Raw genomic sequence first — 24,828 nt, forward strand, 5'->3', positions numbered from 1 at the left:
TTGCAGAGACAGTAGAGCATTCGTGCAGTCCCTCACCCAGATCCCCCGAATGTTATCCTCTTACATCACATGGAACGTTTGTCACCATGAAGAAACCGACACAGGTGCATTACGATTAGCTCTGGACCTTGGGTTTCACTAGCTGTGCTGTTCCAGGAGCCAGTCCAGGACATCACGTGGTGTTTAGTGCTACTCCTCCTTTCAGGATCTGTCGGCCCCTTGCGCTTTCTCACACAAGAAAGAGACCCTCTAGACACACCCTTCCTAGTTCTCCCCTCCCCCCTTCCCGAGAGGTGATGTCTGTTGATCATTGCGCAGAGGCCTAACCTGGAGCTTTCTTCCCTCTTTCACGCTGGGAGGAAGGAAGCCACCCTGGCCGCTTGGTAAATATTTTACAACATCTAATGGAATCAAGATGTTTACTCTGCAGGAAATAGAAAGGCATTCATTAAAGACAGTAACAAGCTGGCTGGTTGCTGACCCTTCCAGTTTAATAGCGAGAGACCTGGGAGCTTGAATGATTTCTACTTAAGAAGCTTTAGTGCTGGCCTGCAACTAGAACATCCCAGAAGTGATTGACTTCTGCTGCTTCTTGGGGCAGGGCTCTCAGGGCCAGGATCCCTGCAGCCTCAGACTCCCTAGGGACCTTGCTGGGCTCCTACTCAATTCTGTCCCCATAATGTCTCCCCTGCCCCCCAAACCTCACTTCCCCCAAATTCTCCCCTTGGCTTCTTCCTCCTCAGCTTGATTCTCCCAGCCCATACCCTTTGGGGGTGTCCTGCGGGGCTGTGGACCACATCCTGAGCCTGTCATGTCTGTGCCCTACTGGGACCCCGATGAGCTGTGCCCATCAACACGGCCCCTTGCCCGTGGGACCTGGCTTTCTTATCTGGCATGAGAAGGACGGTGCTTAACACGCAGCCCAGAGACAGAGTGGAAAGGACTGCTCCTCCTGTCTGGGTCTGGGAACTCCCATGTCACCCGATGCTACGTTATTTCCTGCTCCTGCCCCACCGCCCCCTCCTCATGTCCCACCTCTGCTTTTCTGGACTTTGCCCCCCAAGAGTTTCATTTCACAGAAGAGTGAAACAAAAATATTTGTTATTTAAACCAGGGCATATAAAGGAAGGCTGTAGTAAATTGTTCTGATGCTGTTTACAAGCGTGAAGTCACTAGGGAACCAGTGAAGGAGGTCTGAGCAGAATCTTGAATGAAGGGGAAACAGATCTTACAGACCCTTAGGTTTGCAATTTTGTCCCCTTCCGGCTCGTCACTCTAGGGAGAGATCTGACCTCCCCGCTTTGCCCTGTGGCTTCCTTGCCCTCTTCTTAGCCTGCACCCCACCCCTACCCCTCACCCCCTCATCCCATCATTCGTCCCCCTGCTCCCTGCCCCATGTACACCCGGTTCTCCGTGACCAGAGGAAGTGAGCTGCCGCCTAGTTCCTCGGCGCCACAGCCCGGCCCCGGCCTGCTTTCCCCGGGGGCCCTGGGAGCCGTGCAGCGGAGCCCTCCCGGCTCTGGCTAGGAGCACGCAGGAGCCTCTGATTGGACTTTGGAGATTTACCAGGAGCCTGGGTCATCTTTCTCAGTTGTCTTGAGTGATAATCGTTCCTGCTTTGAGTGTTTAACAAGTGCAAGTTTGCATGTGATACCTGAGAACAAGCGGAAGACACAGACCCGAACCCTGAGAAGCGAGCCAGTTGATGACTGTTACAGTGCAGAGAGCTAGTTGCATAAAGTACACATCGTGGGAAGCTGCGGGATCTCCAAGGATGGCACAGGGTATTCGTCACGGCCTGGGGTCCTCCCTCCTCATTTGTAAGGGAAGGCTGGCTGGGCAGGGTTGGGGGAAGGGAGGGAAAGGAAGGAAGAGACGTCTGTGGGCTGGAGGGAGCATCTATCCAATGAAGAGGTCCTGGTGGGAATGAGGGGGTCAGGGGAAGGGCCCCAAATTCCGGTGAGCGGTAGGGAGGCAAGTTCAGTCCTCATCACAAGGACAGAGGGGCTTCTCTGGGGTCTGGGGGAGAGAACTGACCTGGCCCAAGGTCAAGAGAGTGATGACAGCGGCAGGAAGTGAAGGAGTCAGCGCAGAGCTCTCGGTACGTCGAGGGGCAGAGGATAAGACTGTGTCTCACAGTGAGGGCTCAGCACGGGGGAATGATGGCAGAGCTCCGTGGAAGGATACAGCCCTGGGCACGGGGAGGCAGGTGAGGCAGGCTTCAGGGTGGGGAGGCTGTCCCGGGGCCTGGTCGTCTCTGGCACTCTGTCTCCCTCTCTTTCATATTTGTTCCTAAGAACCTGGCCATTCATTGCTTTAGCCTCCAGAGGCTGGCGGGTGGTGAGTTTTGGAAATGGGTGCAGGCAGGGTGAGGTCCTCCCCAGCCTGGAGCTTCCAGGCCAGGCCTTGCAATCCAGCTACCATGAGGGCTATAAGCTAACAAAGTAGAGCCCTCTCTTCTCTCTGCCGTTCTGCCTTATCAGGGTCCTCGTGGGGGAGAAGAACGTCGCTGGTTCGAGGCACATTTGGGCATTCCTATATCCCTTAGCCAAAAGCCATAGAGCCAGCAGGGCCCCAAGCCTGAAGTTCTTAATAGAAAGCAGGAAAAAAAAAAAAAAAAAGACCAGTTCATGTTTCCTACAACCCCCCTCCTGCCTGGGGTGGGCAGCACATACACCCAGGGGTCTCTTTTGGGGGTGATGAGGTTATCCCTGACTCTGAACATCCCCCTCTGGGCATGTGGATTCATGGCCCTCACATCTGGGCCATTGCTCCCGGAGAGCTGGGAGCTGGCTCTCCGGCGTTTGGAGGCATCCCACATGCTCAACAGCTTTGGATTAAAATGTTCTAAATCTACCTATTATGGACCATAAGCTGGAGCCCCAAGGGACTGGTGCTTGGCCGTAAGCCAGTGCTCCCTCGAATAGGTTGGACACTGGCACTGAAAATGAGCCTGGAGATGAAGGTGGGTGGGTCCTCTTTCTGGTCCTGGCTGCTAAGAAGACTCCATCCCAGCTTTGTCCACTGCAAACAAGGGCAGGAGTCTCATCTGCCGAGATGGTTGACATGCAGATTCCAGGGCCTTATTGCCAAGTTCATGATTCAGTATGTCTGGGGTATGGTCCTGGGATCTGCATTTTGACAAAGATCTCTTGGGTAGTCCTGACGTGTAGCCAGATGTGGGAACCCTTGCTTGAGTCCACCCTCCTAGAAAGAATCCCTTCAAGGTCACTAGCCTAGGCCCTCGTAGATCTGGATGTGGAAGGGAGACTGGGGAACAGCCTGGGGCCTCCCTCCCCTTTGACTTTAGTTACCCAAAATGGATGAAATGTTACCTGTATTGCCCATCAGACCTCAGAAGACAGAATCCTTGGGAAGACCTGATTCTGAAGCTATTCAGAGCCAAGGGAGTGGCTACAAACGGGAGCCTGGGCCACCAGGACGCCCTGTCTTATAGTGAAGGGGTGAGGTAAAGAGCAGTGTAAGGAGGATGAGGGACTCTTCCCAGCAGCGGGGGAGGCAGGGGTGCAAGGTGGGGCCCTCCTCCCTGCTCCTCTCAGCTGCCTGAGGCCCATGCTCAGCCTCCTGCTGGGCAGGCCCTGCTCTGTTTTCTCCTGGAGGAATACTCTGCCCCCGATGGTGGCTGGCACTGTGCTCCCTCTGTTCCTTGGGGTTCCGCTGGGGAGGGTGATCTCTGCTGAGATTTAGCACCACATGAGGAGGCAGAAGGCCTGGATGGAGTCTGTTTCCAGCCACACCACTTCCTAGCATCTGTGCCCAGGCAAGGGGTCCAACCTCCCTGAACCTCAGTTTCTCCATTTGTGAAAGGGGATATTGATTTCTGTCTGGCCTCCCCTATAGAAACATTCCAAAGACCACATGAGTTGAGAAGTGGCAGAATACCTTGAAATTTATGAAACAAAGTCCATGAACTTGATATGTGGGACTAAATGAGTGAGCTGGGCAGTGAGGAATGGCGGGAGCTGCGGGGAACCGGACAACAGAATTAGATTCAATCAGAAAAAGTCAATACCATGGGCTCTGAATAACTCATAGATAAGGCCCAAATTTGGCTTGCAGGCCCACAGTTAACCTCTACTGTAAAGTGTCATTCAAAAGCCAGGTAGCTCTCATAGATTTCCGTACCACAGCCATCAACTATGATATAGCAGCATTGCAAACAATGCCCTACAAAGTATTTTATGCCTGGACATGTGTGTGTGTGTGTGTGTGTGTGTGTGTGTGTGTGTGTGTGTGTGTAGGGCCTCTAAGAGATGGGCTCTGGTGTCAGCCTGCTTAGATTCAAACCTGGTCTCTGGTGCTTGGACACGTTATTTCAATTTCCCGTACTCTCGATTATTTTCTTCACGTGTAAAATGTGGGTAATAATAGCACGTACGTCATTGGAATCCTGTGCAGATTAAATGAGGTAATCCATGAAAAGCTTAGCCCAATGATTGCTCATAACTTGCTCAGTAAAAGTTCGACCTGATGTTTATTGTTGTGTTATTATTATTTTTCTCTGCTTTGTTGCACAAAGGATTGGAGGGGCGTATGCTGCAGGAACACAGTGATAATACAGAATAAGGGATGGCGGTAAAAAAGAGTCGGAACTTAAGAGCAAAGATGACCACAAAGGTCTCATGTTGTCCTTTGGAAAGTTTGTATTTTACTTTGAGCTTCCTGTTAACTACAGGGACCAGGGAGAAATGGCCAGTTTCAAGCTTCTTATCAAAAGGGAGGAGGGATCTTGGAAGCTCCTCCTGGATCCATGCTTATCTTTTGTTCAAGAAAAGAAGTGGAGAAAGCTTTCATCCTCAGTTGAAATGACTGTGCATATACCTGGATAACTGTTTCCTCACTGGCAGGTCTGAGCCCAGAGTGACACCTTGGTTGTTTTTAAACCTCGGTGGTCCCCGGATACTGGGACATGGAAATGGCCCCCTCATGCCTAGTGCCTCAAAGCTCAAGATTTGGGCCAGTTTTCTCATCTTCCTGAGTGCGCCAGAACATGGGCGCTGCTCAGCTATTTCAGTAGATCCATCTCTGCCTGTACCTTGTGGCTAGCCCTCTCCTTCAGCAAACTGGTCATTCTTCTCAGTGGCTCTGACATCTGCCTTCCCACCTCGCATCTTGAAGCCCTTTCTGAAGGTTTTCTGGGTGGCGATCTCCTACGAGCGTGTTGGCTTGAATCTCCAGATGCCTTTGATAGATCTGACACCCCGTACTCCTGACTACCCAGATGCTCCTGGGATAGAGTGCGGCCAGTGTGCGTTTTCTGGAAGAATCCTTTGTGGTCTGCGCACCGTTGGTGTGGAGCACTGAAGTACAAGCTTCGAGAGTGCACAGACCACACACCCGTGCGCCTCGCTCTGATCTACATTCTGTGCCCAGAGGGGCACTTAAATCAATGTCCTCGTGAAGACGGCGGTAGTGTCACTAAATGATAATAACTGGGGCAGCAGAAGGGGAAAACATTACCTGATTTGAACACACACCTTGAGTTTTCGGAGGAAAGCAAGCTCTACGCAGTGCATTTATTTTCGGAGGGGATGTGTTGACTTTGCAAGCCATCGCTGGACGAAATGAGCAGTGCGTTATTTTACTGCTGAGCCCTTCCAAATGTTTTTAGGAACTCTGATGTGTCAGGACAAAAGGCCTTCTCTTTACAACAATGGGTGGCTTTAGAAGACTCACTAGGGGACATGAAGAAACAATGGTGTGAAAAAATTGATCTCTGAATGACTAAAGGGTCTTGTGATAAGCTGCGGGTCCTTTGCTGTGCCGTTATAGGGTCCAGTATGTGAAGTGGGCAGTCAGGAGACTTGACAGCATTCCCAGAGGGCGGGTCCTTCTGGTACTGCTTTCTGAGGTACAGGAGGCGTCCAATAGCCTGCCAGGCCCTCTCCCCGCTCATCCTTTACCCTTGCCCGCCCCGTTACTGATTTCACCACTGTTGTACCTGCAATTCCAAGGGGCTTCTTATAGATGTTGATATTGTATTGCGTTATAATTCTTTGTTTACATGCTGATCTCTCAGGATTGTGGGGAGGGACCAGTGTGGTGTGATGTCTTATTAATCTTCATATGCACAAGACCTAGCATGTAGTAGGCCCTCAATATGTATTTGCTGAATAAATTAGTTTTGGAAACACACACACACACACACACACACACACACACACACACACACACACAAAACCTGGTCCATCCCTTTCTGGTAAGGTGGAGGACCCCAGAGAATTTTAATAGCTTGTCCAGAGCCCCAGAGCTAGAACGTGGCCTGTACGGGGACTGGATCTTCTGCTTTCTGTCTCCAAGTACAAGTGTTTTTGGCTGGAGTTATCAAGTTGTGGGTTTCTTCCCCCCTCTTGTTTGATTACATTGTTTTTTTCTTCTTACACATTCATTCATTGACTCATTCTTACTTTTTTTATTGAACAGCTACAGTGGGCTAGGTACAAACCAAAACAGATGAAGAATGCTTATGCTGCTCTGTTATGACCCAGCTGGGCGGGATGGGGCGTGGATAGGAGGGAGGTCCAAGAAGGAGAGGATATATGTATACATACAGCTGATTCACTTCATTGTACAGCAGAAACTAACACACCATTGTAAAACAATTATACTCCAATTAAAAAGAAGGCTCATGGAGCTTTTGTTTTATCAGGGGAAGATAGCCAATAAATAATAGGCATAATTAATAAGGAAGGTATATCATATGTCAGAAGGAAATAAGTGCTATGTAAAAAAGAAGCAAGTGAGCAAGGAGGGGAATTGGAAATATTGAGGTGGGGCTGGCAGTAGGTTATAGCATTTCATGGGATGAGAGTGAGAAAGTGAGGTTTGAGCAAGGACTTGTAGGAGGTGAGGGATTTTGTCTACACATATCTGGGGGAGTTTGTTTCTGGCAGAGGAAAGAACTAAAGCAAAGGCTCCAAGGTAAGAGTGCACTTGGAGTGTCTGAAGCCAGGGGCCAGCAGAGTGGAGTGGGCTGGGTGAGCGGAGGGGGAGAAGTAGGAGGTGAGGCGAGGCAGGTAACCAGACCCATATCAAGTAGAGTCTTGTAAGCCATAAATAGGACTTTGGCTTAGATTTGGAAGGATATGGAGAGACGTTGGAGGGTTTTGAGGAAAGGAATGACATGATCTGACTTGTTTTTAAAAAGAACTAGCTGTCGGGTTGAAAATAGACATTAGGAGAGCAAGGGTACAAGCGGTGAGACCTATTAGGAGGTTATTGACATAATCCAGGCCAAAGATGCTTGTGGCTTGGACCAAGGTGGTAGCAGCAGTAGAGGTGGAGAGAAGAGGCAGATACTGGATTTGTTTCAAAGGGAGAGAGAGCCAAGAGGGTTTCCTGATGGATTGCATACAGGGTAACCCAGGGTTTTCACCTCAGCAGACGGAGGGATGGATTTGCCATCCACAGTCATGGAGAAAAGCTCTGGGTGGAGCTGGATGCCCCATCGCCCCACCCGCCCCACTGGTTCCATTCCTGGGAAAGAAGAGGAGTGGGGAGAATATGGAGTGAGATGAGAGCCCCCACTTCTGTTTTGAACCCACAATCTTTTTCTTCGCTAGTTCAAATGCTACCCTTTCAGTATCCCCTTTAAGATTCATCTCCTCCTTCATGACATCTACCTTGATTAATTTTACCTGGCTGAAGTCTCCCAGTTCATTCCATATTCATACAGAGATATACTTTACTTAACACAATCGATGAGTTTTTGAAAAGAGAGGTATAAGTCACCTTTTAAAAAAATATTAAAGCCTATTTTATATTCTGCAGGGGAGCAAACTATTCAAAGTACCTCATTATTAATGCTTTTGTAAGGCTAAGAGTCCTTTTGTTAGATGACTATGGAGCTCCAGTAATTTATCGGTTTTGAAAGATCAGATTATAGATGTGTAAAACTGAGTGCACACTTATATGTCTCCGTACGTGAGGCACCTGCTGGGCATCTCATCACAGGGCCACTGGGACCTCAGGCTTAGTGCGTTCTCACCTGAGCGCATTATTTTCCTCCTCAACCCTCGTCCTCCTGAACCCCCTGTTCCACCCAGGCCTAAAACCTCAGGATCATCTCTTGATGTTTGTCCTCATCCGTCTCTCTGTCCCCCCCACACCCAGCTCGTCACTCCACACCTGTGAACTTCCTTGCATCTCCCACATTCTCTCCCTGACCCTCTGCCTCTATCATAGTTCAGCCGCATGGGCTTCTTAACTCTTCTCCCTGTAATGATTCTAGCCCTGTTCTCTAATGCATCATTCTCCATCCGGCTATGCGAGCAAACTGTCAAAAGCATCGTTCTTATCGTGACACTTCTTTGCTCAAAGATCTGTAATCTCCCCATCACCTTGCCTCTAGCTTGCAACTAAACCCCTGAGCATGGTATCCAAGCCCCTGTCTGTACCAGCCTCCATGCACCTCTCTGGCCTTCTCAGCACCTGTAATCCCTTCGTCCTCATGCGTCGTGAGGGGCATCTGTGATGAGACATGCCTGCGGTCCTTAGCATGAGCAGGTGTGGGCCCCACCTTCATCACCCCTGGCCTGCAGTGCCCCTCAAGCCGCCTTATTCTGCTCAGATCCTTTCCATTTTCAAAGACGTCCCAAGCACCCCTTCCTATTGGAAGATGCCTGTTCTTCAGACAGAAATGACCTCTCCTTCCACAGCACTTCATGCAAATTATTTTCATAGGCCGTATCCTTCTAGTGTGTCCTTATTCTGCTTCTCATATCTCCCTCACCAATCTGTATGACTGCTGGGTGCCGTCTTCATGCTCACCTTTCCTTTCATGTCTTATGTGAAGTGAGCGCTTAAGAAAAATGTGCTGTGTGGCTGTACAGCTGTCCTCTTTCTTATTCATGTTTTATTGTTGACCTGTGCTGCCCACATTTAATTGTAAAAAGCTTTGTGAAGTCGCGAACTGCCTTTAGTTTTTTACCTCCATCCTTACCGTACTGTCGCCACAGATGGTGTTTATTGTGCTAAGCGCTGAGTTCTTCATTAGCCCTTGTGTTTCGAGGTTTTACGACCCTAATGGTAGAAACACAGCAAACTGGGAATTCATCCCAGGCACTCTGGCCTCTGGTTTGTTTATTCATTCATTCACTTATTTATATCCCACGTGGCGGGTATGAATTTCAGGCTACAACTGTAAGGTACCAGAAATGTCACATTTCTTTGTTTCTCTAAATCAAATTTAATCAGTGCCAAGCTTCCACCTGCTGAGCGGGCTGGAAATTCAGTCTGTCTTTTGAGAGCCTCCCACCCCCACCTACTCCTTGAGGATTGTACAGAAGCCTCAGTGTTCTCACTAGCTCTGAAGAGCTGAGGAAGGACCCTTTGTTTGGGCTCCGTACTGGTCACATCATAACACGTGGTCTGCAGGCCAGTGGCTCCTCTGCTTCTGTGTTAAGAGAGCTGGAGGGCCCAGGCTAGGAGCATCAGGTCCCTTCTGAGATTCTCCCATGGCCCCCGGGCACTGCAAGGAGAAGGGTGCTAGCCTCTACTACTCAAGATGCCTCCGGAAACCACGCGCCATCACTTCAGGGGACATTCTCAAAACTTCCACCAGATGAGGGAGGGAAAATACCTCTTGTTCTTTTTAGCCTATTTCAATATTGCCAAAAGAAATCAATATCAGAATAACTTTTCTGTCATACATACATATTAATAATCTGATTTATGCTCAGTACACGTTATAAATTTGTGATGGTATAGAAATAGAAATAAAGAAATTGGACCAGGGAAAGAACCCAAAGTCCCAGTAGCTATAATTGCTATAGTTAAGCTTTGTATTTGGTTGTCAAAACGAAAAGGGAGATGAGGTTTCATAACTCTATTATCAGAAAGGGAGAAACAATCAGTTTCTCAAGAGAGACAAATATTTTTCTATTACTTGGTTCTAAAATAAATTTCTCTTGTGAAGCTTTATAGAGGGCATACCAAGTTAAGCCTTCTGAGATATTGCACGCAGGTCTCTGTTCCTGTAGCTTGTGCCTCTTGTTAACCATGTGTGAGGATAAGAGCGCCTGGGGCCCTGCACATGGGAGCATTGAGCACAGACATTGGTTCCTTCTTTTGCTACCTATATCTCCTGCTCAGATTTCTAAAGATGGCCAGATTATTTTCGATATCACCACTGCACCATAGTCTAAATGGAACAAAGACTGAAATAATCATCTACTAGAGATCATAACCTAAGTGGCAAAAAAGTGTGGCCAGTCTGGGCAGGTAGGTTCTGCTCCTGTTATTGCCTTTGCCTGGTGATGGCCCTTGGCCGTTTTTTTTCCTGCTGAAATCTTTTTGAGCATTGGAGCTGGGACTCTTGTCTTCATCATTGAATCACTAATGCTTCGCATGGTGCCTAGTGTTTAACAGGTGCTGACTAAATCATTCTTCAGTCAATATGCTTGTTTTTTCCCTCTATTTCATATCTGTAACATCATCTTTTAAGTTACCTTCCTGGGTTTCAGGAATAATGTGGAGGTAAATAAGAAAAGAGTTCCTCCAAGGTGGACTTTTCTCTACCTCATACATGATAGGGCTAAGGAAATACATCTGAGGATCTATCGGTGATTTAAGGGACATATGAGAATTAAAGGAAAGGATGAGAATATTGCTTCATTAAATAGAGAATATTGGTAAAGAGATAGAAAAAATATATATATATATGTATGAGAACCAAATAGACATTCTGGAGTTGAAAAGTATAACTGAAGTGAAAAGTTCACTAGAGACACTCAACAGTATATTTGAGTTGGCAGAAGAAAGAATCAGTGAACTTAAAAATGGGTCAATTGAGAGTATACAGTCTGAGGAACAGGATGAAAAAAGAACGAAGAGGAATAGACAAAATCTGAGACCTGTGGCACGCCATGAAGCACACCAGCATACGGGTACTAGGACGCCAGAAGGAGAGAAGAGAAAGTGGCATAAAGAATATTTGAAGGAATGATGTCCCAAAACTTCCCAAATTTATGAAATGCGTTCATCTACGCATCCAAGAAACTCAATGAATTCTAAGTAGAATAACTCAAAGAAATCCACACCTAGATACATCACACACTGTCAGAAGTCAAAGACAGAGAATCTTTAAAGCAGCAGGGGGGATTTGTCACGTACAAGGGATGTCAGTAATATTAACAGCTGACTTCTCATCGGAGAGCTTGGAGGCCAGATGTCAGTGGTCTGGAATATTCAAAATGCTGATGGAGAAAGACTGTCAGCCAAACATTTTATATTCAGTAAAAACTATCCTTCAGAAGTGAAGGAGGAATTAAGACGTTCTCAGATAAACAAAACTAAGGGAATATGTCGTTAGAAGACCTGCTCTACAAGAAATACTAAAGAGAGTCTTTCAGGCTAAAATGAAAAAACACTAGATGTAACTCAAATCCACAGGAAGAAATAAAGAGCAGTAGTAAAAGTTGCTGCAGCATAAATGTATTTTTTATTTATTACTCTTTTCTTTTCCTATCTGATTTAAAAGACAAATATACAAAGCAACAATTATAAAACTTTGTTGATAGGCTTATAATGCACAAAGATGTAATTTGTTTGGCAGTAATATCATGAAGTAGGGGGAAAGAATGGAGCTATATTGGAGCAAAGTTTTTATATACTGTTGAAAATAAATTGATATTAATCTGAACTAGATTGCTGTAAATTGAGATGTTAATTGTAATTTCCAGGGAACTCACTAAGAAAAAAAAAAAGACGACAAAGAAGAAACACTGGGGCATAAAAATGGTACACCAGAAAACATCCATATAACATAAAAGAAAGCAATAATGGAGAAATAAAGGAAAAAAGACACAAGGCATATAGAAAACAGATAGCAAAATGGCAGACATAAACCCTACCTTATCACTAATTACATTATATTCAAATAGACTCAACACTTTAATCAAAAGGCAGACTTTGGCAAGATGGATTTAAAAAAAATGTAATCCAACTATACGCTGTCTACAAGAGATATGTTTTCGATTCAAAGACACAAATTGGTTGGAGGTAAAAGGGTAAAGATATAACGTGCAAACAGTAACCAAGAGGAGCTATACTAATATCAGACATAATGGACTTTAAAACCAAACTTTTACCAGAGACCAAGAACATTTTATAATGATAAAAGGGCCAGTTGACCAGGGAGACATGACAAATATAAGCATAGTCACCTAACAGCAGGACCCCAAAATACATGAAACAAAAATGAACGGAATTGAAGGAAAAAACAGACAATTTGACAATAATAGCTAGAGATTTCAATACCCCACTTTCAACAAGGGATAGAAAACTCAGCAGATGACCAACAAGGGAAAAATGGCTTGGGCACTAGAAACCAAGTAGACTCAACAGCTATCCGTAGAATACTCCATCCAACAGCAACAGAATAGACATTCTTCTCAAGTGCACATGGGACATTCTCCAGGATAAACCATATATCAGGCCATGCAACAACTCAATAAATTTAAAAGGATTGAAATCATACAAAATATTTCTCCAACCACAGTGGAGTGAAATTGGAAGGCAATTACAGAGGAAATTTGGGAAATGAACAAATATGTGGAAATTAAACAACATACTTCTAAATAACCAATGGATTAAAGAAGAAATCACAGGGAAACTAGAAAATACTTTTAAGAAGCATGAAAACGGAAACACAACATACCAAAACCTACGGGATGCTGATAAATCAGTGCTTAGAGGGAAATTGATGGCTGTAAATGCCTATATTTATAAAGAAGAAAGATCTCAAATCAATAACCCACACTTCCACCTTGAGAAATTAGAAAAAGCAGATCAAAGAGATGGAAGGAAATTAATAAATATTAGAGCAGAAATAAGTCAAATAGAGAATAGGAAAACAATCAGAGGACTAGAAAAAGATCAAAAGTCAGTGACTGGAGTAAGCCACAAAGAGCTCAAGGGAACATCCCAGGCAAGGCTAGCAAGGATGGGTACCGTTTTGTGAGGGGTCCTGGTGCTGGATTAAAGCACCCTGTTTTGAAGTGTGGGCTGAGAGGGAGTCCTTGGAACTTTCTCCTGGAAGAGTAGCAAAATGAAATAAGTATTCTAAAGGATTATCTGGAGGCAGCGTTCATTATCTGGGAGCAGTGTTCAGTGCATTATAAAGGCTAAGGAATGAAATCAGTAAGGCGAAGCTAGAGGCCACTGCAGTAATCCAGGCATCTAGGGACAGAAGTCCAGAGCTGAGTCATGGCAGTGGAAGGACAGATTCAGTCTAAAAGGGGTCAGGAAGGAAGGAAGACTTCACAGGATTTGATGGCTGTCTGGATCTTTGATCTGAGAAGTAAGTAGGAAAGATCTAAGAAGTAAGAAAACTTAGAAAACTGAGTTTAGTCTTGGCTCCATCATTTACTTGCTATTTGATTTTAGGCAATTCTTCTGAGCCCCCAGGTCCCTCATCTATGAAATGAGGCTAGCAATGCTTGCCTGGCCTATATTCCTGGGTTTTCAGTATGATTGAAATGGAATAATGGGCCTAAAAGAGGTATAAAAGCCACTTGTGGACGTTCAAACTCTTGACAAATAGGAGGGTTTGTTTGCTATTATCATGAGTTTCGTTTTTGTCACGTGTGTTCAATAGTGAGACCATCCAAGTGGAAATGTTGAGTGGATGGTTGGAAACGTGGGAGGGAATTCTGGAGAGAAGTTAGTACCAGAACCAACATTTGTCCTCACCTGCCTATCCCAGAGGGAGGAGTAGAGAGAGGAGTGGGGGTGGGACGGGCAGGGACTCAGCCAGCAGAGAAATGGAACCCATTAGGGGCAGAGGCAGGCCAGGGTGGAAAGGAAGCGGGAACTCACTCAGGGACAGGGTTTCCCAGAGCTGTAGCTCTGAGACGTGAGAGGGAGAAGCTAACAGGTCTGGGAATGACGGGGTATCTGAACTACACACGGGAGTTTCCGTAGAAAGTGATAGAATCAAAGGCAGCATTATCTGAATTTAGCCTGAGAATCAAGAGTAAGGAAAGGTAGGTCACAGGATAGAGTGTTCATTTAAATGACTGGCTTTGGAAGAGAGAATCGGGACAGTCTCAGAGTCTTGCATTGAGACGTCATCGTTCTTTATTTTGAAATAGAAACTCTGTTGTGGTTCTGCCGTGTGAAGTGTCAGGGTCATGAGGGAGGCCACCAGGGAGGACAGGTGCATGGGGTTTTGCAAGTGGGAGCCCTGCCACACGTCACAGAGAGGTGGGGACCCCAGTCCACAGGAGCAGGAGGGAAACGCTTGGTAAATCAGAGATACCCCAAAGCCTCGAGGGCTCAGTCGCCTGAGCATCTGGAGAAGCATCCCCCCACCAAGGCAGCAGGGCTCATTTTGGATACCTAATTCTTTTACCTCCATCTGTCCCCTCCCCTGCAGCCAATCTGTTCCCTAACCCAAGGATGCTCACCATCACAGTATAGCAGTAAACTTGGGCTTGGTGTGACTCAGGGTCCCTCCCAGCTCAGGGCTGCTTTGGGAGCTGACCAATCCAGAGGTGCCCTTAGGGTGAGGGACGCAGCCTTTTCTGGCTCCTTCTCTCCCAGAGCCCAGCAGAGCCCAGCTGTTTTTCCAGCGTGGAGCAAAGTGCAGCCCGAGGCAGGGCTTCCGGGCTTCCGAGTGCAGGAGGCACCTTCTGCTCTTCACAGCAGATCAGTGGGAGGTTGCTATGACCTTAATGGCTCAGCAGTGCTGCTGGGCTGTGGCGAGCCGGGGCTTCCTGGGCCGGAAAGAGAGAGAATTGGAGGGTAGAGGTGGAGGATGCAGCGAGGAATATTCTCAACAGCTCCCCCTGGCAGGAAGATATAGCAGAAGCAAGTCGTGCACTCGCTTGCACTGACCTCTGAGCTGCTTCTGTTCTTTCACAGCCCCAGGATGCTTCTTAATGCGCTGGACCTCGGAAGGCACCAGAAAAGTAAAAACAGCAAAAGTTGAGCCCAGATACCCTGAACTGCCGAGTTTATCTGTTTCTTGCAGCCTGGAAATGAAAATTGCTTTGCCTTTGGTTGCTGTTCAAGGCATCCTGGAGCCCTGCACTGTGGTCTCCCTGCCCAATCCCCACACCCCAACTTTCTCTTCCCCAACCCAGGCTCAGGCAGGGATGAAAGTTCTGGGATGTCGGTGGCTGGAGGTATCTTGAGTGGGTGAGTCGTCAACCAGCCATTCCCCACCAGTTCCCCAGGGACCACGGGCACAGAAGACTTTCTGAGAAAAATCACTCTTGTCATAAGTTAGGGCTTTGGGTCTGAGCCCCTGATTGGTCTCCCACCTTGGGGAGCTGGTCTCATCACCACGGGACCTGAAGGATTCCTTTGTATTCATGAGTCTGGCCCCTGGGTATTCCTCCCCAGATCCCACCATGGCTTCAGCATGGCTTTCCTGAAGGAGGAAGACACGTCCTTCCGAAGGAAGGAAGGTCCCTGGCAGATAGTATGGCAGCTCCAAGGAGTTCCTCCAAGGAGGCACGGGGAGTAGGGCACCGCTCGGCAATGCCAGAGCCAGCGGCTCCAAACAGGAGGACACTTACTGGAGAGAGAACATGTTACCCAGGGTGTGTCCACCCGCTGCGCTGCCCCTCCTCGGGGGCGGGGAGGGCAAGGGGAGCCTCTTTCCCTCCTTGGAGGTCGGGATGTGTAGCCAAGATCCTGCACCCAAAGTCACATTTCCACGTGGGGTTCAAAGCGTGGCAGCTATTTTCAAGCCTCAGGCAGGACATTTGAAGACTTCCTTTTCATCCTTACGATCTTATTTGGATGCATCCGGATATTGAGAGGTGTGCCAACAAGCTGGAGCTGTTCGGGACCAAAGAAGACACAGGTGTGCGCTCCAGCTGTTCCCTGTCTGGAAGGCACACGTGTCACAGCCACGTCCGTTTGTATGATGCGCTCTCATAGGGTGCCGTCGGAGAGCGGGCGCACTGTGGCTGCCCCGGGCAGCCAAGGACTCGCTCTTCTCAGAAGGACAGTGGGGCATGTATCCATCAGGATATGGGCTAAGCTGCTGTAACAAAGCCACTAAATATTGTCGTGCTTCCACGATAGACGCCGCTTCTTTCCTCTCTGAACAGACCAGAGGGGGTCCAGGGTGGGCCGTGCTCTGCAGCATGAACTCACGTAGAGAGCCCAGCTGTCTTGTTGCTTCTCCACGCCTTAATGTGCTGTCCTTGTCCCCATTCCTGAGACTGGCCGCCACCATCACGTGCAAGTCCCAGCACAGGGGAAGGGGGAAGGAGAGGAGCGGGGACAGCCCATTTCCTTTATAAAGGTTGTGACCTGGACGTTGTACCCATGATATCCCCTCGCCTTCCATTCGTTATGTGGTTCCGTCTGCCGCAAGGCAGGCTGGGAAGTACAGATGCTAGCTGGGTTGGCGTGCCCAGCTGGAGCTCAGGGGTTCTGTTACCAAACGGATGGAGCGGAGAGAGATTCAAGGAGACAGAGATTAGTCTTTGCCCAGATGGCTTCACTGCGAGGGGACGCAGGCGCTGCTGCCGCCCCGTGTGAGACGGATCAGCTCTGTGGAGGGCCAGGTGGTCGGATGCTGGTGGCGATGATGAGACATTTGGGGGTGATGGTGGTGGAGGCACCTGTGACCGTGAATGTGGGGCGCAAGGGGCAGAATATGCGTGCATAGACAGGCTGGCTCTTCCTGACTTTGGCTCTTCGTATAAGAGCCACAGAGCTTGTCTGACCCTTCGTTTTGCAAATGACAAAACAGATCCAGAGAGCTGAAGTGACTTGCTCAAGGTCCCACCACTCGGGAGTTGCTGAAAAGAAACTCAGAGCCGAGTCTCTGCTCTACCCTCTATGCGCTCTAGAATTTTCTTGGGTGGGGCAGTTTGAGACATGGGAGCACACAGAGTGCCCAGGAGGCCTGAGGGCTGTAAGAGCGTATGAGACCTGCTACAGATGCCCTCGTTCCTGGCCCTCCACCTGCATGCTGGGAAGCAGTGCTTTCGTTTTGTGTTTTGTTAACATGGCCAGTCCCTCAACTGTAAGCTCCTCCCAGCCGTTGCTGCTTAGCGCCTGAGCCGGCCTCTCCCTCCCCTCCCCTTCCCGTCCCCGCTAGATATCGTGGCAATGAAATACCACCTTGGCAGAGTCGGAGAATTTGTCATTTTTACATCTCCACATCCTAGTGTCTTCTGCTCCCAGTGACAAATAAATCCCTGGGCTGATGGCTGGCCCCGGCCATTCATTAAGCAAATAAAGCCCCAGAGTTTGAGCCAGAGGCTCGTAAATAATCCCTGGTGTTTTTTCCCCATCGCCTGCTGCCTCCCAAGCTTTGCATATTTATAATACAGGAGCAGTATTTCCGACATAGCCTATTATGTGTGGGAGACGTGGGGGAGAAGGACAGACAGCAGAGGCTCTAACCTGGATGGAGAAGGCCCAGTCACTGTGCCTGGCTGCGGGCAGTGGCCCCTCAGCCCTGAGTGTTGACATCATCACCCAGCTGGGCTGAATGAGGGGCTCTGTCGTGTTGGGCCCAGAGCCGGCCCTGATCTGGCCCCAGTCGAGGTGGTGGGGAGGAAGGAGACCTGGGCCGAGTGGCAGCTTCAGCCCATTCTGTCCTGGGGGCAGAGGACCATCCTCTTGGAGGAGGGAAGTGGCTGTAGTGTGGTAGAGCCCTTGGCCGGCTGAGTGCTGGTCATTAAGGCCCCTCACAGAGGCCAAGCACCCTCACTTCTGTTTCCCTGGGCAGCCTCATGGGTGAGGGGCTCAGACTTCCTCAATGGGGAGCAGGGAGGAAGACGGGAGAGAGTTCATGCTGGTAACAGTGAGAACAAGGAGAATAATTAACACTGAAGAAGGGGATAGAGTTCACAGGCACCTTCACGTGAGTTACGTGCCTCGCTATGTACACTCTTGAGCAATGGACTCAGCAAAGCTCTGTTACCTGAGGAGGATGTCACCATGCAGCACCCTGCCCCCGGCACGTGTACACACACGTGCGCGCGCACACACACACACACACACACACACACACACACACACACGTGCACACCGTGGCCCCCTTAGCGTGTCATATCCCCCAGGCAGCATTTGTTGCCTAAAGCCTTCCAGAGGTAAAAACTATTATTTATAGAGGTGTACAGTGCACACGGGTGCACGATGGTGGATGTTAGTTTCATTTAGCTTCCACCACAAAGGTTGGGCACATGAAATTGTGGCGAGAAACAGAAGCAGAGATAATGGGTAATAGATACTCTATACCAGTCCCGAAAGGAAGGCTTGGGGTACACTATTGACCCACTGATATCCAGGTTTCTTCCTAAAGTGGCCAAGGTCGGCTGATCTCACTCAGGACCCCTTTTGTCTGGGATCTGTATGAACGGGCCTAGGACCCCTGAATTTGTAGGTTTGCTCTCTGACTGGGCCCTGTGACACCTCAGAGAGGAAAATGCTGAGAGCAGAGGCCATGTTTTACCTTCAGTGAGAGCATGTGGTTGTCCCATGTAGTGTGAGGTGGACCAGAGTGTTTGTTTAATGTGGAGCATGACGCATCAGAGAATTGTATTTTTTTTAAGGCACGGGCTGGAATGAGAAAGCATTGCAAGCAGAAAGGGAGAGTTTCGTTCATAAAATGTTAGCTTTCGTTGTGCTTGCAGGTGTGTGTGCTGTGTAGATGTACTGACCACAGTGTGAAATGTATTTCTTACCCGGGGTTGAACTCAGAAATGTAGGCAGCATGGGGAAGGCTGGAGAGGAAAGGGCTCTGGACTTGTTGAAGGTCCTGGGTTCAGTTCCCAGCCATGCCCTTGAGTTCTTCTGCACATATTCAGACACCCTGACTCAGGCCAGTCCCTTTCTTTGTACATGACAGAAATGAGCAGTCACAGTGGCATGGTGGAATGGTCCAGCCAGAAGGCACCTTGGAGATAAGCCAGGTCTGCGTGGCAACTCAAGGCCAGAGATCGGGAAAGGCTGTGCACGGTCACATGGCACATCAGTGGCCAAGGCAGGACTGGAACCCATTGTGATTCTTGCTGCAGCCTCCCTCCTGGGGAGCCATAGGCATGAGGGCCTCAGGAATCTCCTCAGAAGCGAACATCTCCACGGAGTGACCAGGATGACCTGGCGTCACCCCATTCTAGGCCTCATTCCTCTCTGAGCCAGGGCAGGGCGGCCACTTAAACCATCGCAGTCCAAAGTCCAGTCTCTGTCTGGGAAGAGAAGACAAAATATTCTGCATCCAATTAAAAGCAACAGGAGGGTGTAAGGGAGACAGAAAGTAATTCTCCTTCTTGGAAGCCAGCCAGGGCATCCTCGTGCCAAGACTAAGAAGGATAATAACAGCCGTAATTGTGGGAAGGAAGAAGCTTCTACAAGGCCTCAGGGACCTGACTAAGTAAGGAGAGAAGAAGGGGAATCAAGATGGACACTCTGACCTTTGCAAACCTGCAGAAAAGCCAGTGACCCAGCCCCTCACTGGAGAGAACTGTCCTCCTGGAAGTGCCCTTGGGTCTCTGGCCAGCTTTGCACACTCGACACATCTGAGGCCAAGCCCACTGTGATGGTTAATGCCAGGTGTCCGCTGGGCGAGGCTAGGGGGTCCAGTTGTTTGGTCAACACCAGTCTAGATGTTGCTGTGAAGGTATTTTAAGCATGTGATAAACATTTAAATCAGTAGACTTGGAGTCAAGCCATTGACCCCTCATAGTGTGGGTGGGCCTCATCCAGTCACTTGAAAACTTAAAGAGCAAACAGTGAGGTTTCCTGAAGAAGAAGGAATTCTCCTCGAGAGTCTAGCGTAGAAACCCTGCCGGAGTTTCCAGGCTTTGGACTGCAGACCGCAGCATCAAACTCTTGCTGGAGCCAATTCCTTAGAATCTCTCCCTCTCTCTCCTACTGGTTAAGTTTCTCTGGAGAACCCTGACGAATACACTCACCAGCTCCTCTCCAGGCTTGCAGAGCTGACCTCATCTCTGGCCTCCTCTTCCCTCCACCCACATCCAGTGGGCCAACAAGGCTGTGAGTGTTTTCTCACTACCGTAGGACTGTCATTTTCTACTGCCCGTCTCACATCCAGCCCTGTCTTATCATTCTCTGGTCGGTCCTGTCTAGCCTCACACCTGGACAATTGCAGTTGCCTCTTTAGCTGGCTCGCACTCTTCCTCTCTCTCTCTCCATCCATATCTCCCTGTATCTATCGTCTATCTCCCCTCCCCCTCCATTTGTCCATATTAGAGAGTGTCAGTGGTGGGAGGGTGCCTTGCAGATCATGAAATCCAACCCCTGCTCATTGGTTCTGGAATCAGACCCCCTGCATTGGGATCTAGGCCTGTCAACTTCCTGGCACTACTATAAATCTTTCTGCCTCAGTTTTCCCATCTCTGAAGTAGGTATAATAATAACATGTACATCTTAAGAGTTATGAGAAGAATTGTGTGAGTGAGATGATCCACATAAAGTATTTAACCCAATATAAATGTGCAAATCAATGTTAGCTAGTTTCATTATTACTGCAGGAAAAAAACATTGGCCCAAATGGATGAAGTGACTGGCCTGATGAAGAGTGTCTGTGGGGTAGCTGAGCCACCTGTCAAGTATTTTGACTTCTAGTCTAGGGCTCTTTCTCTCCTGTTCCAACAGCCCACCATCACTGCCAGGAAGACTGTGTGGGATCTCTCTCCTCAGAAGTTTTCAGTGGCTCCCCATTGCTTCTGCAAACAAAATGCATACTTTTGGACCTGGCATTCATTCAGCGAATATTTCTTGAGTAGGACCATGTGCCAGGCTCTGGATTGGGTGTTAGGGATACCCAATGGAGTTCCTGCCTTCACAGGGCTTACATTCTGGTGAGAGTAGAGAGAAGGCAAATAGATGTGTAATCTCTATGGTGCTAATGAATGCTAAGAAGAAAAATGAAACAGAGTAAGGGAAAGGGTGGTCCAGATAAGTCCTCTGAAGAGCTGAGGTGAGATTTAAGCAGGAGGGAGTGAGTCATGCAGATATTCTGGGGAAGGGCATTCCAAGTTGAAGAAATAGCACGTGCAAAGGCCCTGCGGTGGGAGCTTGGCAGGCATGGTGGAGGAACAACCCGGAGTCCAGTATGACTAGGATGGGGTGAGTGGGGGGGAGCAGCAGGAGATGAGAACGTGTGGGGTCTTGGGGCCACGGTAAGGCCTTTGTTCCTGAGGGACTTGTGCAGCCAGTGGATAGTTTGGGGAAGAAGTGTGCCATGATTTGACTTACATGTTTAAAGGATAACTATTGTCTGTTTCTGTGTGGAGAATAACCTCTAGGGAGAAAGGAGAGAAACAGGGAGGCCAGTTAAGAGTACAGATGAGAGGTGACATCGGCTCGGGTTCTGGTGATAGTGGTGGGCGTGCTTAGAGGTCACGTGGGATGTATTTCATCTTTGCCGACAGTGAGAGGAGTCAAGAGTGACACGTACACTGAAGGCTGGAAGGAGGCATTTGCCTCGTACTGAGATGGGGAAGGCTTAGAAGAGCAAGTTCAAAGAGGAAATCAGGTTTTGGGTTGGGGACGTATGTTCAGGATATATTTTAGACCTCCAAGTGGAGATTTGGGGTAAACACTTGGAAACGAAGAGGGAAGAGGTTGGAGGTAAACATAAAGGTTTAGGAGTCATCTCTGTGTTGAAATCCTGGGACTTGATGAGATCATGTAGGGAGTGTGTGTGGATGCAGAAGAGAGGATGACAGAGTACAGAATCTTGGGCACTTCGATGCTTAACCAGGGGAGGAAGAGGCTGAGAAGGGGTGTCCAGAGAGGTGGGAGGGAAACCAGGAGAGAGTGGGGTCCCAGAGGGGAAAGAGGAAGGCACCCCAGTAGGAGGGCTGGAGTTACTGTGCAGTGATGCTGCAGGATGAAGCATGCTTGAGAGTTAAGACTTGTCTATTGGATTTAACCCTGTGGAAGGATGACCTTCCTATGGGCCGTTCATAAATCATGGATGACCTCCATGAGGGCCATTTCAGAGGACAGTAGGGCTAAGAGCCTGATGGGGTGGGGTTCAAGAGAGAAGAGGAGGAGACGGTGAAGATGGGATTCTTTTTCCATAAAGGGAAGCCGAGAAAGGGGCTGATAGCTGGAGAGGGATCTGGGGGTCAAGGGAGGGTTTTTAAAGATGGGAAATATGGTACTAGATCTGTGTGCTAGTGAGACTGATCCAGCAGAGAGGGGAACTATGATGATGTAAGACTGAGAGAGTGCAATTGCGGGAAGGAATTCCTTGAGTAGACAAGAGGGGAGGCAAACAGCGTTCCCACCAGACCCGTCCTGGAAGTGGTCCCCCTAGGCCATGTGTGCTCTCTGCCTGGGCTGTCTGAGTGTTTTTATCATCAGTGCAGACTTCTTCACTAAGCAGAGGGAGTGCGTGCTGAGGGAAGCAGCATAGCAGGGCCACCCGTGGGTGGGGAGTGAGAGAGGGAATTCAGCTCCCACCAACTTGCCCAGAATTTTGGTATTGGAAGAGCTACAAAGAACCTCTGTCCATTTCAGTATACTTGTAAATATACCTGTAAGCTTTACTGTGGCATATTGTTTTTATTTAGAATTATATATTGGGAGGCATCATGATTTCTTCTGGTCTTAGGACCCCCTAAAGATCCTAATTGGGCTGCCCTCGCCCCCCCGCCCTTTCTCCCCCAGGAGGCTGTGAGTACCTGGAGGATGCATTGCATCCCACCTGCCTGTCTTGGGGACTCTGCAGCATCTCCTAAGCTCCTAAATATACATTTCCTATGTGTGAAGACACGGTTTTGCAGAAGTGTTACATGGAAACTGGAGGCCCCGAGTGGGATGATTTTCTGACTTTGAGGAGGGTAGAGTCGTGGTGGTCTTACTGCAGAACCGGGAGAGAACGGGACCACAGGGCTGAGGCTAGGGTCACAATCCATAGACTCAGCCCAAGGGGGGGCTGACCCAAGCCAGGTGTTATGATGGGCCCCGCATCCCAGCATCTGCCACCAAGGGGCCCCCCGGGGGGCTTCGTGGCCATATTTTGAGTGTGCCAGTGTCCATATTAAAAGAGAAGGTAGGCATTGATTTGCCTGCTCATCCTTATTTCTCCTGAGAAAATCAAGTGGTTGTCAAAGAACAGCTCTCCCTTCTCCCCTCCCTTCCTCTCCTTTCTGACCCACACCTCCCATCCATCCATACACGTATTTGCAAAACACAAGCAGGGTCTCTGAACATATTCTAGCCCATGAAGAATAGGCTGGAAAGGTATATTTCAGAGCCACAGAGGAAGAAAGAATCTCTCTTCCATCCAATTCCTTACCGATGCATCTGCCTTCCATGCCTCCACTGCACACACAGCTTGTCTCATTTTTACTAATTAAGACAACACCCTGTAAAGTAGATGTTACATCCCCATTTTATAGATGAGAGAAACTGGTGCGTAGAGAAGTGAGGAAACCTTTGCGGGGCACACAGCCAGGACAGGACAGAGCACACGTTAATCTCCAGTCTCCTGGCTCCCAGGATCCAGCAGAGTTCTCTTTCTACCACAGCAGGGGTTGGCAAACTTTTTCTCTAACGGGCCCGATAGTATATATTTTAAGCTTTGTGCGCCATATGGTCTCAGCTCTGCTGCTTAGTGAGAAAGAAGCACAGTGTGTAAAGGAGTGGGTGTGGCCGTGTTTCCGTAAAACATTTTTATCAGAGCACGTGGTGGGCTGGATTTGGTGCACAGGTCTGAGAGAGAGTTCCCCAGACCTCCTCCAAAGCTGCCTCTTCCCTTCACACCCTTTTGTGACCACAGCTTCACAAAGCCCTTGGAGGGTCCCTTCCTCGCCGGCAAACTGGCCCATCCGTAAAACGCCTGCTGGCTTTTCCAGTTCTCCTGTGCATCTCCCTTGGCTCCAGGATGGGCATTTCCACTCCTGCCTTCCCTCCAGGCCCATTGGCAGGTGATTAAGAGCCCAGCTCTACATTTCTGACAGCAGTGGCTGGCAGAACGGACCGCGTGGCTGAGATAAGCGAGCGTGTGCTGGGGAAGGGGGCTGGCCACGTGGGATGAGGGTTTCATTCCTGCAGAGGAGTAATAAGCATGTAATTGGCTTTTCGGAATCATGCAGGCTGCTGGAAAGCCTGTCTCTCCTACACAACACGCTCTCTCCTGAGCCGCCAAGGCTGGTTCACCAGAGCGGGGATGAGCTGCATGAGTCCTGCATCAGCAGGTGGGGGCCGCCTTGTCCTCAGTGACCACTGTGAGCTGTATGATGCTTGGGAGCTGAGAGGCAGGTTAGGACAAGACAGAAGGTGAGTTGTTCCCAGCAACCCCCCTCTCCAGGGGTGCAGGAGAAGTGGGTCTGGGAGGACCATTCCTAGACCCAGCATGACTGTTGAGGAGAAGAGAATTAAATAGCTTCCCCAGGGTGCTGGGTCCCTTGGGGTCTGTAAATTAGACCATCCTTTCATGACCCCGAGGCCACCTTGAACTCCAGGCGCAGGTGGGAACTGCCCATCCCCCAGCTCTGTGCTGCCCAGAGAGGGTGCTCTGACAACATTTGATGGTGGGTAGGGCAGGGGCTGCTGGAGGTCCCCCGCTTCTCTCTAAGCCTCTCTGTTCTCTGGGGTGTCACTGACCCACATGAAGGTATTAACAGCTGCAGCCATGTATTTGATGGACTCGTTTTACAAAAATCAGCTTTCACTGTAGGTTGACTTTAGTTCAATCCCCCTTTAACAAACACAGTGAAAATGTACAGTCTATAGAGCGAGTCTGTGTTCACGTCCCGGGTAATGATCTAGCACTGCTTTGCGTGTTATAGCAACGAAACATGTCTAACATGTTTGTTCCCCAATCCCTGATCAGTTAGTGCTGGTCCATCCAGC

Source organism: Monodon monoceros, unplaced genomic scaffold, assembly GCF_005190385.1.
Source record: "Monodon monoceros isolate NGI ecotype Baffin Bay Population unplaced genomic scaffold, NGI_Narwhal_1 Super_Scaffold_19, whole genome shotgun sequence".
NCBI lineage: Eukaryota > Metazoa > Chordata > Mammalia > Artiodactyla > Monodontidae > Monodon > Monodon monoceros.